We start from the raw sequence: 22,037 nt of genomic DNA on the forward strand, positions 1-22,037 counted from the left end.
TCAAAATGAATTCACAAACAGAAAAAAGCTACCGTAAGCCCATTGATATACCAACTTGGTTGCTCTAGAAAGCTTGAATTTTTGGCTACACTTTGAAATCTCCTGCCATTAGTCATGCTTTTTATCAAGTAGGCAAATGAAAATTTTGGATTTTTTCAAATATACTAATGAAAGTCTACTTGTATGCAACCAAATCTATATTTGCTTTCAGACCTTTGGTGTAATACAACATTGTTTTGCGTTCTCTGAAGAATAACTGGTATCAAAAAGAATTTAGCATTGATAAAAATAGTACAAATGTTAAAAAATAAAAAATAAACAATAGTTCTTATTAGGATGAGCGAAACAGGTCGGCGAGATTCATAAGTCGCCGACTTTTGCCAAAGTCGGGTTTCGCCAACCGGCAACCGACCATGGCGTGAGTTTTGCCGATCGAAACCCAACCTGTTATGAATGAGTCACCATAGCAGAAATACAAGCTAAGTCCAGAAAACCAGAGAAGTTGGCAACTATCAGATTGCAGACCCCTGAACCTATCAACACAACTAGCAGTAGCCGTGGGGGGTTCCTACGATGCCCTAGACCCCTCGATCACAGCCGGAGAAATACATAGGCCTAAAGAAAGAAAGGGGAAATCTAAACTGCCCCAGAGCAGACCCCAAAGCAATAGGCAGCCCCCAACATATAATGACGGTGAAGCAAGATGAAAATACTAACACAGACAGAAAGATAGACTGAGCAAAGACGGGGCCCCAAAACTACCTAGATAGGAAAGGACAGGAAGGCTGCTGTCTGCAATCTGCCAAAACCCTATCAAAGACATAAGCCAACCAGCTGATATGAAAAAGGCCCTGAAGCAGCTAGGCTTCAAAAACTGAATCAGCACTCAGGTATTTTCAGAAGACAGAGCTAAATGAATTCAGCACACCCCAGCAGGGAATGGCAGAAATCCAGAAAAACAAAGCAAAAACAAAGTCAAAGCACAAAAGAAAAAGGCCGAGCAGCAAACTTAGCTTTGGAGGAGCAGGAATTCAGACTGGTCTCCAAGGATCCCACAGAGAAATCACCCGCAGGGCAGAAGGGCGTCGGCAGCATTATATCCAGTCCGTAACTCCACTCAGCCAGTCACAATCATCAGCCTCAGGTGTTTGACAATCAGGCTCACTACCTTTCTTTACCAGAAGAGGGAGTTCCTCGGGCCTCAGTAATGAAGGGGAAAATGAACTCACAACACCAACCATAGCGTGAAGTCGGCCATGCGGTCGGAAAAACCAGCGCCAAAGTCAGATTTTTCCAGAATGCTTGCAGGTGCCTTTTTTTCAGCCAATGAGCAAGGACGTACACTGTGGGCAACGAGATGACATGTGACCACCATCATAGAGAAAGGCATTGCAGTGATTGGCTTGCTTTGGGGGGCATCATAGTGTTTATAAAAACCCTCAATGCTGACCTCCATTTTACTTCTGCCGATCTTAGCAGCAGGGAGAGGTTGCTGTTTATCAGTAGGGAGAGAGTTAGGGCTGTAAAGAATATCTAAGAAGTTCTTATGTGCTTGTGCTGATAGCAATTGTGCTGTACAGTGTGCAGTGAATGGGATGATTTTCTTGTGTGCAGCAGCGCTGGTTATTAGGCTGCCTGATAGCTGTATTGCTGTGTGTACACTGCTGTGCAGACTGCTTTTTACACAGCACTAATACTTTTATTCTTTTTTTCTGCACAGTTACCGACCGTTCATTTTTTCCCACACTGTATAGAGCTGTACGCTCCTCACACACTACCATGTACTGGCTGGTATCGCATGCTGACTATCTGTGTGTGACTCTGGAAATAAATATGGAGGTTTAAATTTTCCCCTACACCGTAGGCTTCTGATACAGTACCGTATATCTGCTGTTTGTATTACGGTGAAATCCATACTGGGAGAGCGTATGTGTGTGACTTCGGAAATAAATATGGAGATTTAAATTTTCTCCTATACCGTATACAGCTGTACACTTCAGAGACAGTACCGTATATCTGCTGCTTGTAATACGGTGAAATCCATACTGAGAAAGCGGTCTGTGTGTGTGTGGCGCCGCTGAGGTTCAGTCGCCACAGAGGTACTGCACCTCCTCCTGAGTTGTGGTACCCCACCATCCAGGTAAGGTGGAGACTCCCAACCATGCTCCAACACCTGCACCCCACACCACAAAGTAGTGTAGCAAAGCACCTTCGGCGGCTCCCTGCTTGGAGTATAGCAAAGCACCCATTGGTGGCTCCCTGCTTGGAACACAAAACGTGCTGGGAGGTGGGTGGAATTAGTTCATATTACACAGAGCGGGAAGAGTTTAGGGATTCAGTCATTCAGTCACTGGGAGTGAGTGAGGATGCAGAAAGATAGAGAGTGAGACAGAGAAGATCCCCGGGAGAGGGATGGATGAAGGAAGTGCCCCAGCAGGCCACAGTGACCTGTGTCTGCTGGCACAGGAGAGAGACATAGAAAGGAAACCTGATTGTTCCATAGAAAGAAAGGATTAGTACGGAACGTGAGGAGTAAAGGAGAACAGAGGACGTGGGTTAGAGGAGAACCCTTCCTAGAAGTTTTGGGCGCAAGGCCGGGGCCCGGTCCCTGAGGTTGTATGGATGCTAATGATCCTGCAGCAGACACCGGAGGAGTAGAAGTTAACAATACTTTATTCCCACATCAGACTTGGGGGCACAACAGCAACTGAATAGTGAGCCGGGACTAGGAAGCAAGGAGTCCCCGAAGCAGACTACAGCTGTCTGCCGTACAAGGAAGGTTGATAAGAACATTGGACAGGAGGAACCCCAGTGTAACTTAGTACTGGGAGTACTTCATATATAGGCGCTATAAGAGGAGACGTTCAGAAAGGCACATGTTGACGGAGTGTTGGAAAGGAGTATCCCATCTGGCCTGGATGTTGACTGAGCCCCTGACCCGGAGGACATGGCACGGAGGCAGGCACCAGTTTGCACAACAGACTGTGAGTAAAGCTTTGGAACTACATGCCCTGGTGTCCTCCACTTATTCCTGCGCCAACACACCAGGCACTGCTACATCTTGGTGCCCGACATTGCTTCACCTACGCCTTCCCTTTGCCTATATATCTACACTGCCCTGGGACTACAGCTCCACCTGTGGGGAGCTATAACATCTTTGCTGCGCCATACCACCAGTCCCAGAGGATCTGCATGCAGCGTCGGCTTAACATCTCCCTTGCTGAACACCACAGGTGGCATCACAAACTATTCATTTAATCCACTACATTCCACCATTCAATTCCCCTTTTTACATTGGGTGCCCAGGGCCACGGACCGGGTCACCGCTGCTGTGACATTCCCATCTGAGAGACCAGCCCGGTACCGAGTACCCCACAGCCCTGGGAGGGCGACCCATGGAAGTATGGTGGAAGAGGCTGCGGACATGGGTGGGGGGCAGCTGGTACTGATAGTGGTGGTGGTGCATCTGCTGGTTATGCCAAAAGCACAATAGCACCAAAGGCAGGAGGTGTTGAGCCTGCGTCATTGTCTGGCTCCAGAAGGCCTGGAAGGCTCCCTTTTCTGGGAGTAGGTAAACTGCTTTTAAAGCCGGAGCATCAGGAACAGGTTTTGGCTTACATTGCCGAAACAGCCTCCAGCTCTATCGCCTCCTCTTCTGAAGTTTCAAAAACTGCAAGCACTGAGTCGTCGCTGCAGACTCTTGGTCAGGAACAACACCTTTCTTTGTGTCCTTCACCCCCACCAAAAGTGAAGGATGCAGCAGGCCACATTTCAGATTACTCCATGGAGCTCTTTTCACATACCATGCCTAAGTTATCAAGTGAAATCCTGAATTCCCCAGTCCAAGATAATTATGACATAGAGTGCACTGATGCCCAGCCAGTGCTATATGATTCTGCTGGTACATTCACCCAGAGCACTGCATTGCCCTCGCAGTCTACTGAGCCAGATTATGACCCTGATGAAACTCGGGTGCCCCTTCCCGTGTACTATACCACCTTACATGGTGACACAGAGGAAGGTGCAGATGAAATTGAAGAGGAGGTGATGGATGACCCAGTTGTTGACCTGGATTGGCATCCACTGGGGGAAGAGGGTGCCGCTGGCAATAGCTCAGAAGAGGAGGAGGATCATCAGCAGGCATTGACATCGCAGCTGCGGTTATCTGGCAGGCCCGTAGCAGTCCAAAAACATGTTAAAAAACAACAAGAGTTGCAGGACAGCCTGGCCAGACGGTCAAATTAGCACAGCGTACAAGTCCTGAATATTTTTACCATAGTTGGAAGTGCAGTGTGGCACTTTTTTGACCAAAATCCTATTGATGAGGCAAAGGTTATCTGTAAGAAGTGCGGAAGGACCTTTAGCAGAGGTAAAACTCTCCGAAATTTGAATACCAGTTGCATGCTTAGACATGTAAACACCATGCACTTGCAAGCGTGGACGGACTACAAAACCTCAGGTAGCACACGTGCACCTGCTCCGACTGAAGGTAGCCAGCAACGCTACATCGCTTCCCCCACTGTAAGCCCACCGGTTAGCACACCACCAGCAAGAAATGTTGAGGTGTCGTCGCAAGGCCAAAGCAGTCAGGGAATCACAATGTTTTTCCAACAAAAGACTGCATCTAGGCCATCACCACCACCATCACCAACCACCTCTCAGTCCGCCATGTCCACCGCTTGTTCCACCATATGCAGCTCTCAAGTCCAGCTCACCCTAGCAGAGATTCTGAGTAGGACAAGAAAGTACTCATCCTCTCATCCCTGTACACTGGCTTTGAACACCTACATTGCCAAACTGATGTCATTAGAGATGATGCCCTTCCGCTTGGTTGAAAGCGCAGCGCTCCAAGAGCTCATGGCCTACGCTGTCCCACGCTATGACCTAACCAGTCAGCACTTCTTTTCTAGAAAAGCCATCCCTGCCCTCCACCTGCATGTGAAAGACCGCATTGTCCATGCACTCAAAGAATCAGTGAGTGGAAATGTGCACCTCACAACAGATGCATGGGCCAGTAGGCATAGCCAGGGCCGTTATGTGTACATCACTGTGCACTGGGTGAATGTGGTGGATGCAGGGTCCACAGGGAACAGCGGCAGTGGGACAGTGCTGCCTAGCCCACAGTATAGGCAACAGTTGGCTGTTGACATTCGACCCTCCGCCTCCTCCTCCTCCAGAAGCGAAAGCTCGTCGACAGAGCAGTCGACAGAGCACTCTATCCGCATCTGCCAGTGTTGCACAAGAGGTGTCCCACTGTCAAACAGCTAGTGGTAAGCGTCAGCAGGCTGTTTTAAAGATGATGTCTTTGGTCCACAACAGACACACCGTGGACGTACTGGCCGACTACTTGCAGCGAGAAACTGAGTCATGGCTGGGCAGTCTACATCTTAAGCCAGGCAAGGTAGTCTGTGATAACGGACGTAATTTTGTGGCGGCCACATACGTTGCCTGGCTCACACCTTGAACCTGGTGCTGCAGTGCTTCATAAATAATTATCCGGAGTTACCAGCCCTGCTCCATAAGGTGCAAAGACTGTGCTCGCACATCCGTCGCTCGCCCGTAGACTCCAGTCGTATGCAGAGGCTGCAGCAATCGCTCCACCTCCCCAAGCACCACCTAATCATAGACATTGCAACAAGGTGGAACTCCACCATGCACATGGTTGAGAGGCTGTGCAAACAGAGGCAGGCTGTAATGCATTTGTGGGAGGATACACAGGCAGGCAGTTTGAGGGCAGACATCGAGTTATCAGGTGTGCAGTGGTCAAAGGTGAAAGACCTCTGTAAAGTCATTCGGAGTTTTGAGGAATGCACATGGCTGGTAAGCGCAGACGACGCCATCATAAGCATGAGCACCCCACTTATGCGTCTGCTCATGCAAACTTTGACGCACATTAAGGATCAGGCGTCTGCAGCAGAGGAGGAAGAGGAGGGAAGCCTTGATGACAGTCAGGTATTGTCTGCTCAGGGAACTGTCCTGGACGAGGTGGAGGAAGAAGAGGAAGAGAAGGAGGATGAGGGGGATGATTATTTTGGGGAGGAGGATGCTTCTCAGGGGGCAAGAGAAAATGTTGGCTTGCCAAGGTCAGGTGCAGGGTTTGTGTGTGACTGGAGGGATGTGGATTTGGCAGAAAGTGCTCCTCCACCCACCACGGGCAGTGCATCATTGACACCTGGAACATTGGCCCACATGTGCGATTATCTCTTGCGGATCCTAAAAAGGGACCCCCGCATTGCCAAAATTATGAAGGATGACGGCTACTGGTTGGCCAGTATCCTCGATCCACGCTATAACGGCAAATTACAGAACATCATGCCACAGGAGAACCTAGAGCTAATATTGGCGAACAAACAAGCCACTCTGGTAAACCGTTTGTGAGAGGCATTCCCAGCACACAGCAGCTGTGCAAGTTCTACCACGAGCCGTACTGGGCAACATTGCTTGTGATGCACACAGCCGAAGTGGCATTGGAGACAGAGGTTTCATGACCATGTTGTGGACTGATTTCTCGAATACCGCTCACACGACTGGTAATACTGATTCGATTGCAACAGACAGGAGACAGCAGTTGTCAACTATGGTTCAAAATTACCTCTTCTCCCCTATTGATGTTCTCCCTCACAGTTCATTCCCCTTTGACTACTGGGCCTGTAAACTGGACACCTGGCCTGAATTGGTGCAATATGCCTTACAGGAGCTCGCTTGCCCTGCTGGTAGTGTGCTATCAGAAAGAGCCATCAGTGCTGCTGGATCAATCCTGACAGAAAGAAGGACCCGGCTGTCGACCCAAAATGAAGTTGATCTCACTTTCATTAAAATGAACCATGCCTGGGTTTCAAAGGATTTTGTACCACCTTCCCCTGATGACACATAGGTTGCCAGCAAAATGGCTCGCTTTGTCCTCCTCTTCCTCCGACTTCTCAAATTCCTCCATTTGCAGCTGCTGAACGTCCAGCCTACACCTCAACATATGCCAGTTTTTCCACCTCCCTAACTGGGCTGTACCCCCCGACAACTTTAGCCAAATAACCCCCAGTTTTCAATTCGTTACTATTATTATAAAGTAAATTAAGGTTGACAAGCTTTAGTAATAAGAATTGATGTCGTTGACATTGAAATGGGCACTGTAGGTGTGTTTACTGTCCTCCACTCACTGCTGACTTTTATTCCCATTGATTTGCATTGGGGTCGGGTTTCGGTCGAAACTCCGACTTTTTCCGATAGTCGGCCGATTTCGTTCGACTCGACTTTTGGTAAAGTCGGGTGGTCCGAAACCCGACTCGACCCTCCCAGAGGCAAAGTCGCTCATCTCTAGTTCTTATCAAGATAAAGTTTAAGCGTATTTTTGAGCACTTAAATTGCCTAACCTTATCCCATTATGATTTAGGGAGAGGAATTTGTTTATAGCCTCACTGAATCATATTTAAAGGGAATCTGTGAGCAATTTTTTACTATGTAATTTGACGGTAGCATGAAGTAGAGACGGAGACTCTGATTCAATCTATATATCACTTACTGTTCTGGGTACAGTAGATATGATAGAGTCACAGTTTTCTCTGCCATAGATCTTGCAGAGGTCAGTTGTTGTGCTTTGTATAACCTTGCGCACACTACAGCTTTCTGTGTATATTGTATAGTGACAGAAAGTTGCAAATCAGTGCTAGGGGTGTGTATGGACTAGGAGGCACAAGGCCAGTTGTCCTTTAGTAATACATTCTTGCTGATAAAGCACTCATTGCATTGAAGTAGCAAAACAAAGCCCAGAAAATGACACATCACTCTAATTAGGGTCTCTGCTTCTACATTATGGTGTGTTCAGATTAAATAGTAAAATCCTTGTGACCAGATCCCTTTAATAACTGTGTGTCCTTTCATATATTGTTTTTTTCCCTTTTATTTGTTTTCTTTGCTAGATCTTGGAAAATGATTCAATCTTTCTTACTGAAGATCCTATAAATATGAGGCTTCACTCTGATACATTACATTTAGCAGTGTAGGTCTCAGCAATGAGCAAGACAGTGCACAAGACCTCTTCCACTGACACTGGCAGCATACTTTTACTCCAACTAGTGAAAAAGCCACTGAAGAATATCGAAAGTGGCAAAGCCAGGTCCATGAGCATGGCCTGCACCATATGACACCGTGGATTGCTGGGGAACGTGGGGACAACCTATATGGTAGCTGGGCTCTGCAATGTGGCCTGCCTCATGGAAGACCAGAGAGCTGATGTTTCTGCAGGTTGACGACTCCTCTTGCAGATTCCTGCTGTGCTAACTTCTCAATAATCAACTACTCTAGTGTATCACTCTTCATGATACCTGCTCCTCATGCTGCAATGTGATCATTGACAGGTAAAAGGTGAAAGAAAGGGGGAAGTATTTACTGCCCAGCTAGTTTATAACCCTTTATACACCAATGAAAACCCACCTTATCCATAAATTATTGCTTTTTCAAACAGGCATCCTCTAATTCTTTTAACCCTGCCATCCCTGGCACCTATGTTTTATGCTATGATGTCTACAATGATGGCTGGTCACAGAGGCAGGAGGGCAGGATTCTAAGGGTTGACATGGTCCCATCTCCGGCATAGCAGATTCTTCTTGTGCGCTGACAGTCCATGGTAAAGGCATAAGGGAGGATCCTGCATGGGAGTAATAAGAGGTACATATCTACCTTGGATCTAATCCTTATAAACAGGGAGGAAATGGTTGAGGAGGTAAAAGTGGCTGGGACCCTAGGAGGTAGCGACCATGCTATTTTAGAATTTTGGATAACTAGAGGAGGAAGACCTGTGAAGACTCAGACGTCAATGTTAGATTTCAGAAAGGCAGATTTTAAGGGATTCAGAAAGAGAATTGGAGGGATCCAATGGCTGGATATCCTTAAGGACAAAAATGTCCAGGAAGGATGGGAAATCTTGAAAAATGAAATTCTCAAAGCACAATCGTTAACAATTCCAAAAAGAGGGAAGAATAGGAAGCATTTAAGGAAACCAGGATGGATGAACACAGAACTTAAGCACATGCTAAAAAGGAAGAAAGACATGTTTATAAAATGGAAAGAGGGAGGCATATCTAAAGAAGAATATAATGCTGTCTGCAGAACCTGCAGGGCACAAATCAGATTATCTAAAGCTGACAATGAATTGAGGCTTGCAAGAGACGTCAAAAGCAATAATAAAGGATTTTGGGGATATGTCAAAAGTAAAAGAAAAGTCAAAGATGCTATAGGATTTTTACAGGATGAAAATGATGAAATGGTAAGACAGGATGTTGAGAAGGCTGAACTTTTAAATTCCTATTTTGCATCTGTTTTCTCTCAGAAAGGAAATGTACCATCAACTATTCTTCACTGTCCTATTAAGGGAATAGAAGAATCCAGGATAACTATAAACAGAAATATAGTGAGGAAACACTTAGCTAACCTAAATGAATTCAAGTCTCCAGGTCCAGATGAATTACACCCCAGAGTATTGAAGGAGATAGCAGAAGAAATTTTTGAACCGCTCTCCATAATCTTTGAAAATTCTTGGAGAGCAGGAGAAGTCTGGAGAAGAGCAAATGTTGTTCGTATCTTCAAAAAGGGAAAGAAGGTGTACCCAGGCAACTATAGGCTGGTGAGTCTGACTTCTATACCAGGAAAGATCTTTGAACAAATTATTAAACAACATGTATGTCAGTACCTGGATAAGAATGAAGTGATTAAACAGAGTCAGCATGGGTTTGTAACTAATAAGTCATGTCACACTAACTTAATTTCCTTCTATGACAGAATCACTGATTGGGTGGATCAGGAAAATGCTGTAGATATAGTATATCTTGACTTCAGCAAAGCATTTGACAAAGTATCTCACACAATCCTTATTGAAAAAAATGACTAAGTATGGAATGGACAAGGCAACTGATAGGTGGATTTATAACTGGCTTAGTGATTGGACCCAAAGAGTGGTCGTAAATGGCTGCACATCCAGTTGGAAGAATGTCTCAAGTGGGATACCACAGGGCTCTGTCCTGGGCCCTGTATTGTTTAACATCTTTATCAACGATTTAGATGAAGGAATTGAGGGTAAACTGATTAAATTTGCTGATGACACAAAGCTAGGAGGGATAGCTAATACTAGAGAAAAGAGAAAGAAGATTCAAAAAGATATAAATAAACTGGAGCAGTGGGCAGCAACTAACAGAATGGTTTTCAACAGGGAAAAATGCAAAGTACTACTGTGAGGAGTCAGCTTCAGCTGTGTCGACTTTTCTTTAGCCTGGACCCACTGGGTCGTGGCACCCACCCACCGAGGGTGAGCTGACCTTGCGAGGAACCACCCCTGTTATGATTGAGTCACCGTAGGAGGCAAAAACAGAAATGCTAGCTAAGTCCTGAAAACCAGAGAATTTGGCAACTATCAGATTGCAGACCCCTGAACCTATCAACACAACTAGCAGTAGCCGTGGGGGGTTCCTACGATGACCTAGACCCCTCGATCACAGCCGGAGAGATACATAGGCCTAAAGAAGGAAAGGGGAAATCTAACTGCCCCAGAGCAGACCCCAAAGCAATAGGCAGCCCCCCACATATAATGACGGTGAAGCAAGATGAAAACACTTACACAGACTGAAAGACAGGCTGAGCAAAGACGGGGCCCAAAAACTACCTAGATAGGAACGGATAGGAAGGCTGCTGTCTGCAATCTGCCAAAACCCTATCAGAGACAAAAGCCAACAAGCTGATATAAAAATGGCCCTGAAGCAACTAAGCTTCAAAAACTAAATCAGCACTCAGGTACTTTCAGAAGACAGAGCTCACGGAACACTGCACACTCCAGCAGGGAGTGGCAGAATCCAAAAAGCAAGAAAAACAAAAACAAATATTAGATGCAAAAAGGCAAAACAGAAAACTTAGCTTTAGGAGAGCAGGAATCAGACTGGTGTCCAAGAGTCCACAATGAAATCACCCGCAGGGCAGAAAGGGCGTAGGCTGCCTTAAATCCAGTCAGTGACTCCACTCAGCCAATCGTCTTCATTAGTCCCAGGTGCCTGATAATCAGGCTCACTACCTTCCTTCACTAGAATAGGGAGTTCACCAGGCGTCAGTGACGGAGGGGAAAATGTACTCACAACAGTACCCCGCCCTTTAGGAGGGGTCACCGAACCCTCAACAACGCTACCAGGGCGATCAGGGTGAGCCCGATGAAAGGCACGCACCAATCTTTTGACATGAATATCAGAGGCAGAGACCCAGGAATTATCCTCCTGACCATAACCCTTCCACTTAACCAAATACTGGAGTCTCCGTCTAGCCAGACTGGAATCCAGAATTTTCTCTACCTCATATTCCAAGTTACCTTCAACCAATACAGGGTCCGGAGGTGCCACCTCAGGCACAACTGGCTCAACAAACCTCTTCAACAAGGACTTATGGAACACATTATGGATCTTAAATGTGACAGGAAGAGCCAAAAGAAAAGAGACCGGATTAATAATCTCCAAAATCTTGTAAGGTCCAATAAATCTAGGCTTAAACTTAGGAGAAGCCACCTTCATAGCAATATTTTTTGATGATAACCACACCATATCACCAATCTTAAACTGGGGACCAATGGTCCTATGTCGATTGGAAAACCGCTGGGCCTTTTTCTGGGAGAGAGATAACTTATCCACCACTTGGTCCCAGATCTGGTGCATTCTCTCCACCACAGTGTCAACACCTGGGCAGGCAGAAGGCTCCACCTGCCCTGATGAAAATCGAGGGTGAAAACCAAAGTTACAAAAAAAAGGTAACATCAAAGTGGCAGAACTAGCTCTATTATTTAAAGCAAATTCGGCCAAGGGCAAAAATGAAACCCAATCATCCTGATCAGCGGAAATAAAACATCTCAAATACGACTCCAAGGTCTGGTTTGTTCTCTCTGTCTGCCCATTGGTCTGAGGGTGAAAAGCAGAGGAGAAGGACAACTGAATTCCCAACTTGGAACAGAACGTCCTCCAAAATTTAGACACAAATTGAACTCCTCTGTCAGATACAATGTTCTCAGGAATCCCGTGCAAGCGAACCACCTGTTGCAAAAACAGAGGCACCAACTCAGAGGAAGATGGCAACTTAGGGAGTGGTACAAGATGAACCATCTTAGAGAACCTATCACAAATCACCCAAATAACAGTCATTCTTTGAGAGACCGGCATATCAGAGATGAAATCCATTGAAATATGGGTCCATGGCCTCCTGGGGACCGGCAAAGGCATCAACAACCCACTAGAGCGAGAACAAGATTTAGACCGGGAGCAAGTCCCACAGGACTGCACAAAATTCCTGACATCATGAGACAAGGTGGGCCACCAAAAAGAGCGACTCACCAGATCTCTAGTACCAAAAATACCTGGATGACCAGCCAATGCAGAGCAATGAACTTCAGACATCACTCTCTTCTTCCACTGGTCAGGAACATACAACTTTCCACTGGGGCAACGCTCAGGTTTGTCCTCCTGGAACTCTTGCAGAGCAAGTCTCAAATCGGGCGACATGGCAGAAAGAACTACCCCTTCGCCTAAGATGGTGGCAGGCTTGGTCACCACAGGAGAATCAGCAAAGAAACTCCTAGAGAGGGCGTCTGCCTTGACATTCTTAGTTCCAGGAAGGAAAGAGACCACAAAATCAAAACGTGTAAAAAACAAGGCCCACCTAGCCTGTCTAGGGTTCAAGCGTTTAGCCGACTCTAGGGAAATCAAATTTTTGTGGTCAGTGAGGACCACAACTTGATGTTTGGCTCCCTCCAACCAATGTCTCCACTCCTCAAATGCCCATTTCATGGCCAACAGTTCCCGATTCCCCACATCATAGTTACATTCAGATGAAGAGAACTTACGGGAAAAGAAAGCACAGGGATTCATTTTAGATGTTACCGGATCCTTTTGGGACAACACCGCTCCTGCACCAATCTCAGAAGCATCCACCTCTACCTGGAATGGGAGTGAGACATCAGGTTGCCGCAGAACTGGGGTGGAGGTAAATCTACGCTTCAGCTCCTGAAAGAAAGCAACCGCCTCCGGAGACCAATTCAACACATCAGCACCCTTCCTGGTCAGGTCAGTCAATGGTTTGGCAATACTAGAAAATTTTGCTATAAATTTCTGATAAAAATTAGCAAAACCCAAAAACTTCTGGAGGGCCTTCAAAGAAGTGGGCTGAACCCAATCATAAATGGCCTGTACCTTGGCCGGGTCCATTTCAATAGTTGATGGAGACAAAAGAAATCCCAAAAAAGAAATTCTCTGTACTCCAAAAAGGCATTTTGATCCTTTGACATACAGAGAATTCTCTCTCAAGATCCGGAACACAGTCCAAATATGTTCCACATGAGAATCCCAATCCTTGGAGAAGATCAAAATATCATCCAGATAGATAATCAAAAATTTATCGACAAAGTCTCGGAAAATATCGTTCATGAAGCACTGGAAGACAGAAGGGGCATTAGTGAGCCCAAAAGGCATCACCAGGTACTCAAAATGTCCCTCCGGAGTATTAAACGCCATCTTCCATTCTTCCCCCTGCTTAATGCGGATAAGATTATACGCCCCCTGAGGTCAAGCTTGGTAAACCAGCAAGCACCTCTGACTCTAGAGAATAGATCCGAAATCAGGTGTAACGGATACTGATATTTAATAGTAATTTTATTGAGGGCACAATAATCAATACAAGGCCTTAAAGAACCATCCTTCTTGGCCACAAAAAAAAAAAAACGGCCCCTAAGGGTGAAGAGGATGGTCTAATATGACCCTTCTCCAACTCCTCCTTAATATAGGACCGCATAGCCTCGTGCTCGGGTACAGATAAATTGAAGAGCCGACCCTTAGGAAGTTTACACCCCGGGTTTAGTTCAATTGCACAGTCATAACTCCTATGAGGAGGCAAGGACGCAGACTCATTCTCACTAAATGCATCATAGTAGTCCGCCAAATAGTCAGGAACCTCATGCGACTGAGGAGAGGTGGAAAAAAACGGAGCCTCACTAAAGGTACACCGGCAACCCCAACTCACCACAGACACAGACTTCCAATCCAAAACTGGATTATGAATCTGCAACCAGGGAAACCCCAGAACAACGGCATCATGCAGACCATGCAACACCAAAAATCTGCAATTTTCTTGGTGGTCTGGGGCGACCCGCATGACCAACTGGGTCCAAAACTGAGGTTTATTTTTAGCCAGAGGGGTAGCATCAATCCCCCTCAAAGGGATAGGCGTCTGTAGAGGTGTCAACGGAAATCCACAACGTTTAGCAAAATCCAAGTCCATTAGGTTTAGCGCTGCTCCCGAATCCACAAAAGCCTTGGCAGAAAATGTGGACAGGGAACAGATCAGAGTAATCGCCAAAAGAAACTTAGGCTGAACCCCACCAACAGAAAACGTGTGTGCAAAGCGTTTCTCACTTTTAGGACACACAGAAATAACATGTGAGGCATCTCCACAGAAAAAACACAGCTTATTACGCCTTCTGAATTCCTGACGTTGCGCCTTAGACAAAACTCTATCACATTGCATAGGTTCAGACGTCTGTTCAACCGGTGGCAACACCTCTCGTGTAATCCTGCGTTCACGTAAACGCCGATCAACCTGAATGGCTAAAGACATAGAATCGTCCAGACCAGAGGGAACAGGAAATCCCACCATAGTATCTTTTACGGCTTCTGACAAACCCTTCCGAAAGAGAGCAGCCAAGGCACTATCATTCCAGGTAGTAAGGACTGCCCACTTTCGGAACTTTTGACAGTACAACTCTGCAGATTCTCGACCCTGGTTCAATGCTAACAGGGTCTTTTCAGCCTGATCAATAGCATTAGGTTCGTCGTACAGCAACCCCAAGGCTTGAAAAAATGCGTTCACATTAGTCAGAGTAGGGTCATCTGGTTTCAAAGAGAACGCCCAATCCTGGGGATCCCCGGGCAGCAAAGAGATGACAATTTTTACCTGCTGCGCGGGGCTCCCTGACGAGTTAGGCTTCAAAGCAAAAAATAATTTACAATTATTTTTGAAACTCAAAAATTTAGATCGATCCCCAAAAAATACATCAGGTGTGGGGATCTTTGGTTCAACAGCATGTGAACGAGCAAGATAGGCGGAAATTCCTCGCACTTCAGCAGCGAGCTGCTCCACACGATCAGACACTTGCTTTATCTCCATTGAGAGAAAAAAAAATTCCCCCTACGGCCTCAGAGATATAGAGGAAAGAATATACACACACCTTTTTTTTTTTTTTTTTTTAAACACAATTCTTTCCTGCTATTGAGTACCCCAGGATCTGCGGTTTGGGCGGGTGATTCTGTTATGACTGAGTCACCGTAGGAGGCAAAAACAGAAATGCTAGCTAAGTCCTGAAAACCAGAGAAGTTGGCAACTATCAGATTGCAGACCCCTGAACCTATCAACACAACTAGCAGTAGCCGTGGGGGGATCCTACGATGACCTAGACCCCTCGATCACAGCCGGAGAGATACATAGGCCTAAAGAAGGAAAGGGGAAATCTAACTGCCCCAGAGCAGACCCCAAAGCAATAGGCAGCCCCCCACATATAATGACGGTGAAGCAAGATGAAAACACTTACACAGACTGAAAGACAGGCTGAGCAAAGACGGGGCCCAAAAACTACCTAGATAGGAATGGATAGGAAGGCTGCTGTCTGCAATCTGCCAAAACCCTATCAGAGACAAACGCCAACAAGCTGATATCGCAATGGGGGGCCGGTCGCCGCTATGTGTCACACGTAGCAAGATCGCTGACGAGGTCGCTGTTGCATCACAAAATCGGTGACGTTTCAGCAATCTCGCCATGTGTAATGGGGCCTTTACATTTAAGCTGAAAAGAAGCAATAATTAGAACACTGAAGGTGCAATTTTTATATGGGCCATATCTCCTAGAAGGCTATTTGCTTAGTTTGTGCCATCAGTTTGGGCTGTCAGACTGCAATCCTTCACACTAGAGTGTATTATTCTATATATAACAAGACAGACAAGTTTGTCCACATTTCCTCAATGACAGACAGTTTTCAGAGGTTCTTCAAAGAAATGAATGCAAACCAGTTCATTTTTGTATATATGAGGCAACACACTGACTTGGTTCCTTGGCCATGGCTCTCATATACCATATGTAGTATACACATGGGAGAAGATTCCTGATCTATGTTGTGGAAGTCATTGAACACAACTGTATATAACATCCACTGTGCTTAAGACAACATATTGATTACAGCAGTTTCATTAGGAAGACCAGTTCAGGTCGTAGAATGATTTTTCGGCCCAAATAGAAACATTCCAACGCTAATATTGATGATTTCATCTGAATGTGCTCTTCCCTTGCCAATATTTTCTATAGCAGACAGAAGCCAAACGCTCAAACATTTATTGTGTAAAAGCTAAGTAAAGTATTAAATTAAGAATAAGGAAAATTAGATTACTTAATTGGTAAAAAAAATAATTTTGGCTCTAGCTGCTCAGTGCTCACATGCATGGCCATATTATAGCTTTGTACAACCTCCAAGTTGTACAAAGCTATTATACGGTACACAAAAAAGTGTAGTAGTAGAAGTAATAGCACTATTATACAGCAGGTGAAATAAGTGTTATACACAATACCAATTTTTCAAGTAAATATTTTTTTAAAGGTGCTCTGACATGAAATTCTCACCAGATGTCGGCAACAACCCATCCAAACCACACAGGAAAAGAAAGCAAACATAAGATGTACATAAATTAAGTTATGTGTAATTGGGTAATAAAGAAAAATTACACAGGAAAAAGTATTGAGCACACTTACTGAAATTTATGTAATACTTTGTACAAAAGCCTTTGTTGGTGATAACAGCTTCAAGATGCCTCATGTATGGAGAAACTAATTGCATGCATTGCTAAGGTGTGATTTGTTCCAATCTTCCACATAAACATTCTTCAAATCCTGAAGGTCCTGTGGGTTCCTTCTATGAACTCTGAGCTTTAGTTCCTTCCATAAATTTTCCTTTGGATTCAGGTCAGGTGTTTGGCTCGGCCATTCTAGCAGCTTTATTTTCTTTCTCTGAAACCAATTGAGAGTTTCCTTCATTGAGTGTTTGGGATCATTTGCTTGCTGATTTGTCCACCCTTGTTTCATCTTCAGGATTTTGGTAGAGGACAGCAGATTTTTAACAAGAATGTCTCAGTGCATTTGTACATTCATCCTTCCTTCAACTGAGACCCACTGATAGGTTTGCTGTGACGATGCAGTGGGTTCAATACAGGCTGATCAGAATGTTAAACTAAGAACCTCATGTTCAGTTATATATATTTTTGCCTAGCAGCATTAGATGAATGTATGATTTTTGGAGGTGCTGTTCATTCTCTGTTTTAACACTTTCCATCAATTACATGAAGTTTGCCAGTGCTGTGTGCTGAATAACAACCTCACACCATCATATCACCACCACCAAACTTCACTGTTGGAATGGTGTTTTAACCCCTTCACCATCTTGGGATTTTCCGTTTTTGTTTTTTTTTTTTTTTCATTTTTTTGCTCCTTTTCCTCCCAAAGCCATAACTGTTTTTTTTTCCATCAATATGCCTGTGTGAGGGCTTGTTTTTTGAGGAATAAGTTTTACTTTGGAGCAACACCATTGGTTTTGCCATATAATGTATTGAAAAATGGAAACACAAACTCCAAGTGGGGTGAAATTGCAAAAAAAGTGCAATTCCAAAACTGTTTATTTATTTATTTTTTTTACCATATTCACTAAGTGCTAAAACTGGCCTGCCATTAAGATTCTCCAAATCATTACAAGGTCATAGATACCAATCATGTAAAGGTTCTTTTTTTATTTAAGTGGTGAAAAAAATCCAAGTTTGAAAAAAATGGCGCCATTTTCCAAGACATGTAGCGTCTCCATTTTTCTAAATCTGGGACTAGGAGCAGGCTTATTTTTGTGTGCCTAGCTAACACTTGTATTGATACTATTTTGGCGTAGATACCATGTTTCAAATTGCCTGTTATTACATTTTATTGCAATATTGTTGTAAGGGGTGTACTGGGACCATGTAATACTCCACTCTCTACCTTAGTGTTCTATTAATGCAGCTATAATGTATATATATATATATATTGTATATAACGTTTTGTATTGTTGCTTGTGTTAGGGAGAGTGTAGTGTCCATTTTTGGCCACTAGATGGGGCATTTTAGTATATTTAGCAGGGATAAGCATTCCACACTATAGATACTTAAACATAGGAGGGGTCAGCTGCAGCTAAGAGAGGGAGAACTTCCTCAAAGGAATTAGTCGGGCTACAGTGCCCAAACCGCCTGCACGGGCTTAAGTGCCCGGAATGATAGCAGTGACCACACATTGTTTGTCAAGGGAGAAGTGGATCTCCCACCTGGGCCATGGGGTACTTGGTACCAGGCCGGTATTTAAAGGGGATTTGTCACGGCAGTGGTGACCCGGTCCGTGGTCCTGGGCATCCAGTTAAAGGAGATATTTACAAGGGAATAAAGTTTATAAAGTTTATAATAAAGTGTTCATGATGCCACCTGTGGTATTTGGTCAGGGGACTGACGTTGCTATGCAGATCCTCTAGGATGGTGACAGGGCAGCAGAGATGGTTGAGCTCTCCACAGGTAGAGCTGTATCCCAGGGCAGTTTGGATGATAATGTTAAAGGTGAGGTTGGTGAATGTGGTGCAGGTCAGGTGACACAGGAATGATTAGAGGACACAGCTGGGTGCAGTTTCCAAAGCTTTACTCACAGTTCTGGTGTGCACAGATGCCCGCTTGGCGCTGTGTCCTCCAGGTGAGGGGTCCAGCAAACTCCCAGGTACATTGGGATGCACCTTCCTAAGACTCCTTTCTGTATATGCCTCTCCTGGCCATCTCACTGTGCTGGTTTTCCGCCTTTCCTGCCCAACACCTCACATTCAGTGTCCCAGGCCAGCATCCGCGGACCTTGTCGGGTGACGTCCTCTCTGCATCCCTTTGCTCCTATATGGCTGCCTTTCCGGCAAAGATAACTGTGGCTTGTGGCTGAGGTACCTATAGGTGCCCCTGCCTATGGCTTGCTAGTTGAGTCTGGCGATTTCTCCACTAGGCTCGAGGGCCGGTACCCCACTGCGACCTGGTCTCTGCACCTGATGGTGATCAGCATGGATACGGGCTCCACGGATGAAATGCTGACTATCCGTGCGCCTAGGAGCCCTTCTCTCTTCTGGGAGCTTCCTACTGTCTTTCCCTTTCAGCTTTCTATCTGCAGCTCCTCCTGACAGGGAGCTGCCTCACAGCAGGTCTGCTAACTTTCACTTTCTCCTCATGTCTGACTCACTCTCTGCACTGTTCTTTCCCTCTGTTAGCTCCTCCCCTTTTCCCTACCTGCTCCACCCACTCCCCCAACACCCTTTACTACCCAGCCAGGGATGAGACCATCCTCTTTAAGGGTACATCCAGAGTGCCGTGCTGCAATAGTCTGTGTTGGGGTTGGGTGCAGGTGTTAGAGTCCTGGGTGGTGCTCTCTCCTTACCTGAGAGTGGGGTACGACACCTCTGGATGAGGTGCAATACCTCTGTGGCAGTTGAACCCTCAGAGGCACCACAGAAGCCCAGCCATCCACAGCATCAGGCCAGAACAGCAGTAGGCCAGTACAGAAGTGGGCCACAGCAGTCTGGGAACTGAAGTTTAAGACAGAAACAGTGGCAGGATGGGGACACAGGTGGCTCCATAATGTGGCAATATATTGCATGGGGTGATGCCCTCAGATCCGGGGCGAAATGGCTGTTGGAACTCCCAGATGCAGTGAATTTGGACCTGGAGGACGCTGTGTCACTGCAGGAGACAGTACAGAAGGGCAGGTCGCTCACCATGTGGCAGCTGGCTTCAGAGGCTGATGCTTTCATGTCTGGGGCAAAACAGACTAGGGAATGTCTAACCGTAACAGAGCTAAACAGGGAGGATGCTGAGGAACCGTACGATATGGTCCGATCCTGGTATGTGCTGTGTGACAAAGACAGAAGTGCAGGGAAAGAGGGGAAGAAATGTGCAATGTGGAACATGTTACTAATGCTGTGAAGAATATGGATGTGCTGTGTAAAGAATATCATTGTTCTTTTGAAAGTTGAATTGGACTGTGTCTCAATTCATGCGGAACCGTCTATAGGGAGCCTTCAGCAGTGCAGAGAGGACACTGACGGTGCAGAAAGTGAAGCCACAGGTATGCAGAGTATTGGACACTATTTTCATGTGAAGGGAGGACAGGGCACAGATACACCGATGTCCTGGGCCATGACTACGGCCCTGTCCCTCCCTCACATTGTGGTGACCAAAAAAAGTAATTTGGTGTCTTATGTTTTTTATTTCTCATTACGACGTTTATCAATCAGATTAATTCTTTTTATATTTTGATAGATCTGGTGTTTCTGAACACAGTGATACCAAATATGTGTATTTTTTAATGTTTTATTTTGAATGGTGCAAAAGGGTTGTGATTTGAGCGTTTATATTTTTTATTTTTCTATATTTTTTAAAACTTTTTTTTTAACTTTTTACTAGCTTCAATAATCTCCTTAGGGGACCTGAAGCTGCGATCCTCTGATCGCTTGTGCTACTCATAGTAAGGCTTCAGATCTGCTATGTGTAGAAGATATGATCATCTACTATGAACACTGCCCATACCAGATTTGTAATGACAAGCACAGGGGTCTCTTGCAGACCAGTGGTTGTATGCCAACCCATCAGTGCACCACGATCATGTGACAGGGGTGCCGATGGACAAGGTTAGCGGTGTGCTACCAGAGCGGCCATGTTAAATGCTGCTAACAGAGATTGGACATCCACATTTAACATGTTAAAATCAGTTGTAATTTTCCTAAAAAATGCAGGCTCAGCGCCACATTATAGGTCGTAAAGGGGTTAACATGGTGTGCATTGTGTCATCCAAAGAGTTATATTTAGATGTCATCAGACCAGATTATATTCTCCCAGCATTTCATAGGCTTGACTACGTGTTGTTGAGCAAGCTTTAAACACGCTTGAACATGCTTTTTGCTTAGCAATGGAGTCTTGTGTGGTGAGCATGCATATGTAAGGAGGAGTAGTAGACCGCGGGTACCTGTTCTGTGCCGGGACCGGAACTGTCGGGGCTGTCTCCTCTGTTGTCCGGGGGAAAGCATAAGGGACCGGACAAACCTTTGCACCCGGAAGTACAGGGTTTGGCTAAGCAGCAACAGCCACAGCACGTGCAGAAGCAGTCAGTCTTGGCAGGAACAGACAGCACACGGCAGGGAAAGAAGAGTGTGTGTCGTCCCTGGAGTACCACTTTGGAGCAGGCCCGCATATGCTTACCTCTGCCGCCACTAGCGGAGACAGGAGAGAGAGATGTGCAGTATGTCTGGCAGTGACTAGAAAACAAGGTGATATATGCTGCGAGCCCATCAGTACAGCGCACGTGCAGCCAAAGAGAAACCAGGTGCGGGACAGACGTTTGCGCCCGGACTTGCCTATAAACATTTGCCAGGCTACGATGGACCTGGATTGTGCGGTGGCCTGCCCAATCTTGGCTACAGCAATTAATGGACTAGGGGCTCAGCGGAAGGTACCGGAGACCAACCGCTGCCGCCAAAACATGGATCATCATTTCCCACAGGTCCTCATCAGATCAGCGTTGTGCCAGCTGTTGTTGGTGCCATCATCCATTCAGCAACACCCACGGCCTGAGAAACGACTGACAGGATAAGTTAACTAAAAGGAACTGCCGTTATTGAATCCATTGTTCTTCAACACTGCATATTCTTTTGCCTTTGAGCTGCTCATTCTACCATTTAACTGTTTATTTCCCCATTCCATTGTTTACCTCCCTGCGTGGAGTATCACCCTGTTAAAGTTATTAACTCTTGCTCTGCCTTCTGACTGTCACTGCATCCCACAGCCTGCTCACACTTACAGGCCATTGAGGTTGAGTGCATTACTTATTGTTTTCTTTGAAACAATTGTACTTACTGATTGCAAGTTTTTCTGTAAGGACCCCGTCACATATAGCGATGCACC

The sequence above is a fragment of the Dendrobates tinctorius genome, unplaced genomic scaffold (assembly GCF_039654945.1).
Source record: "Dendrobates tinctorius isolate UK_male_01 unplaced genomic scaffold, ASM3965494v1 ptg000199l, whole genome shotgun sequence".
NCBI lineage: Eukaryota > Metazoa > Chordata > Amphibia > Anura > Dendrobatidae > Dendrobates > Dendrobates tinctorius.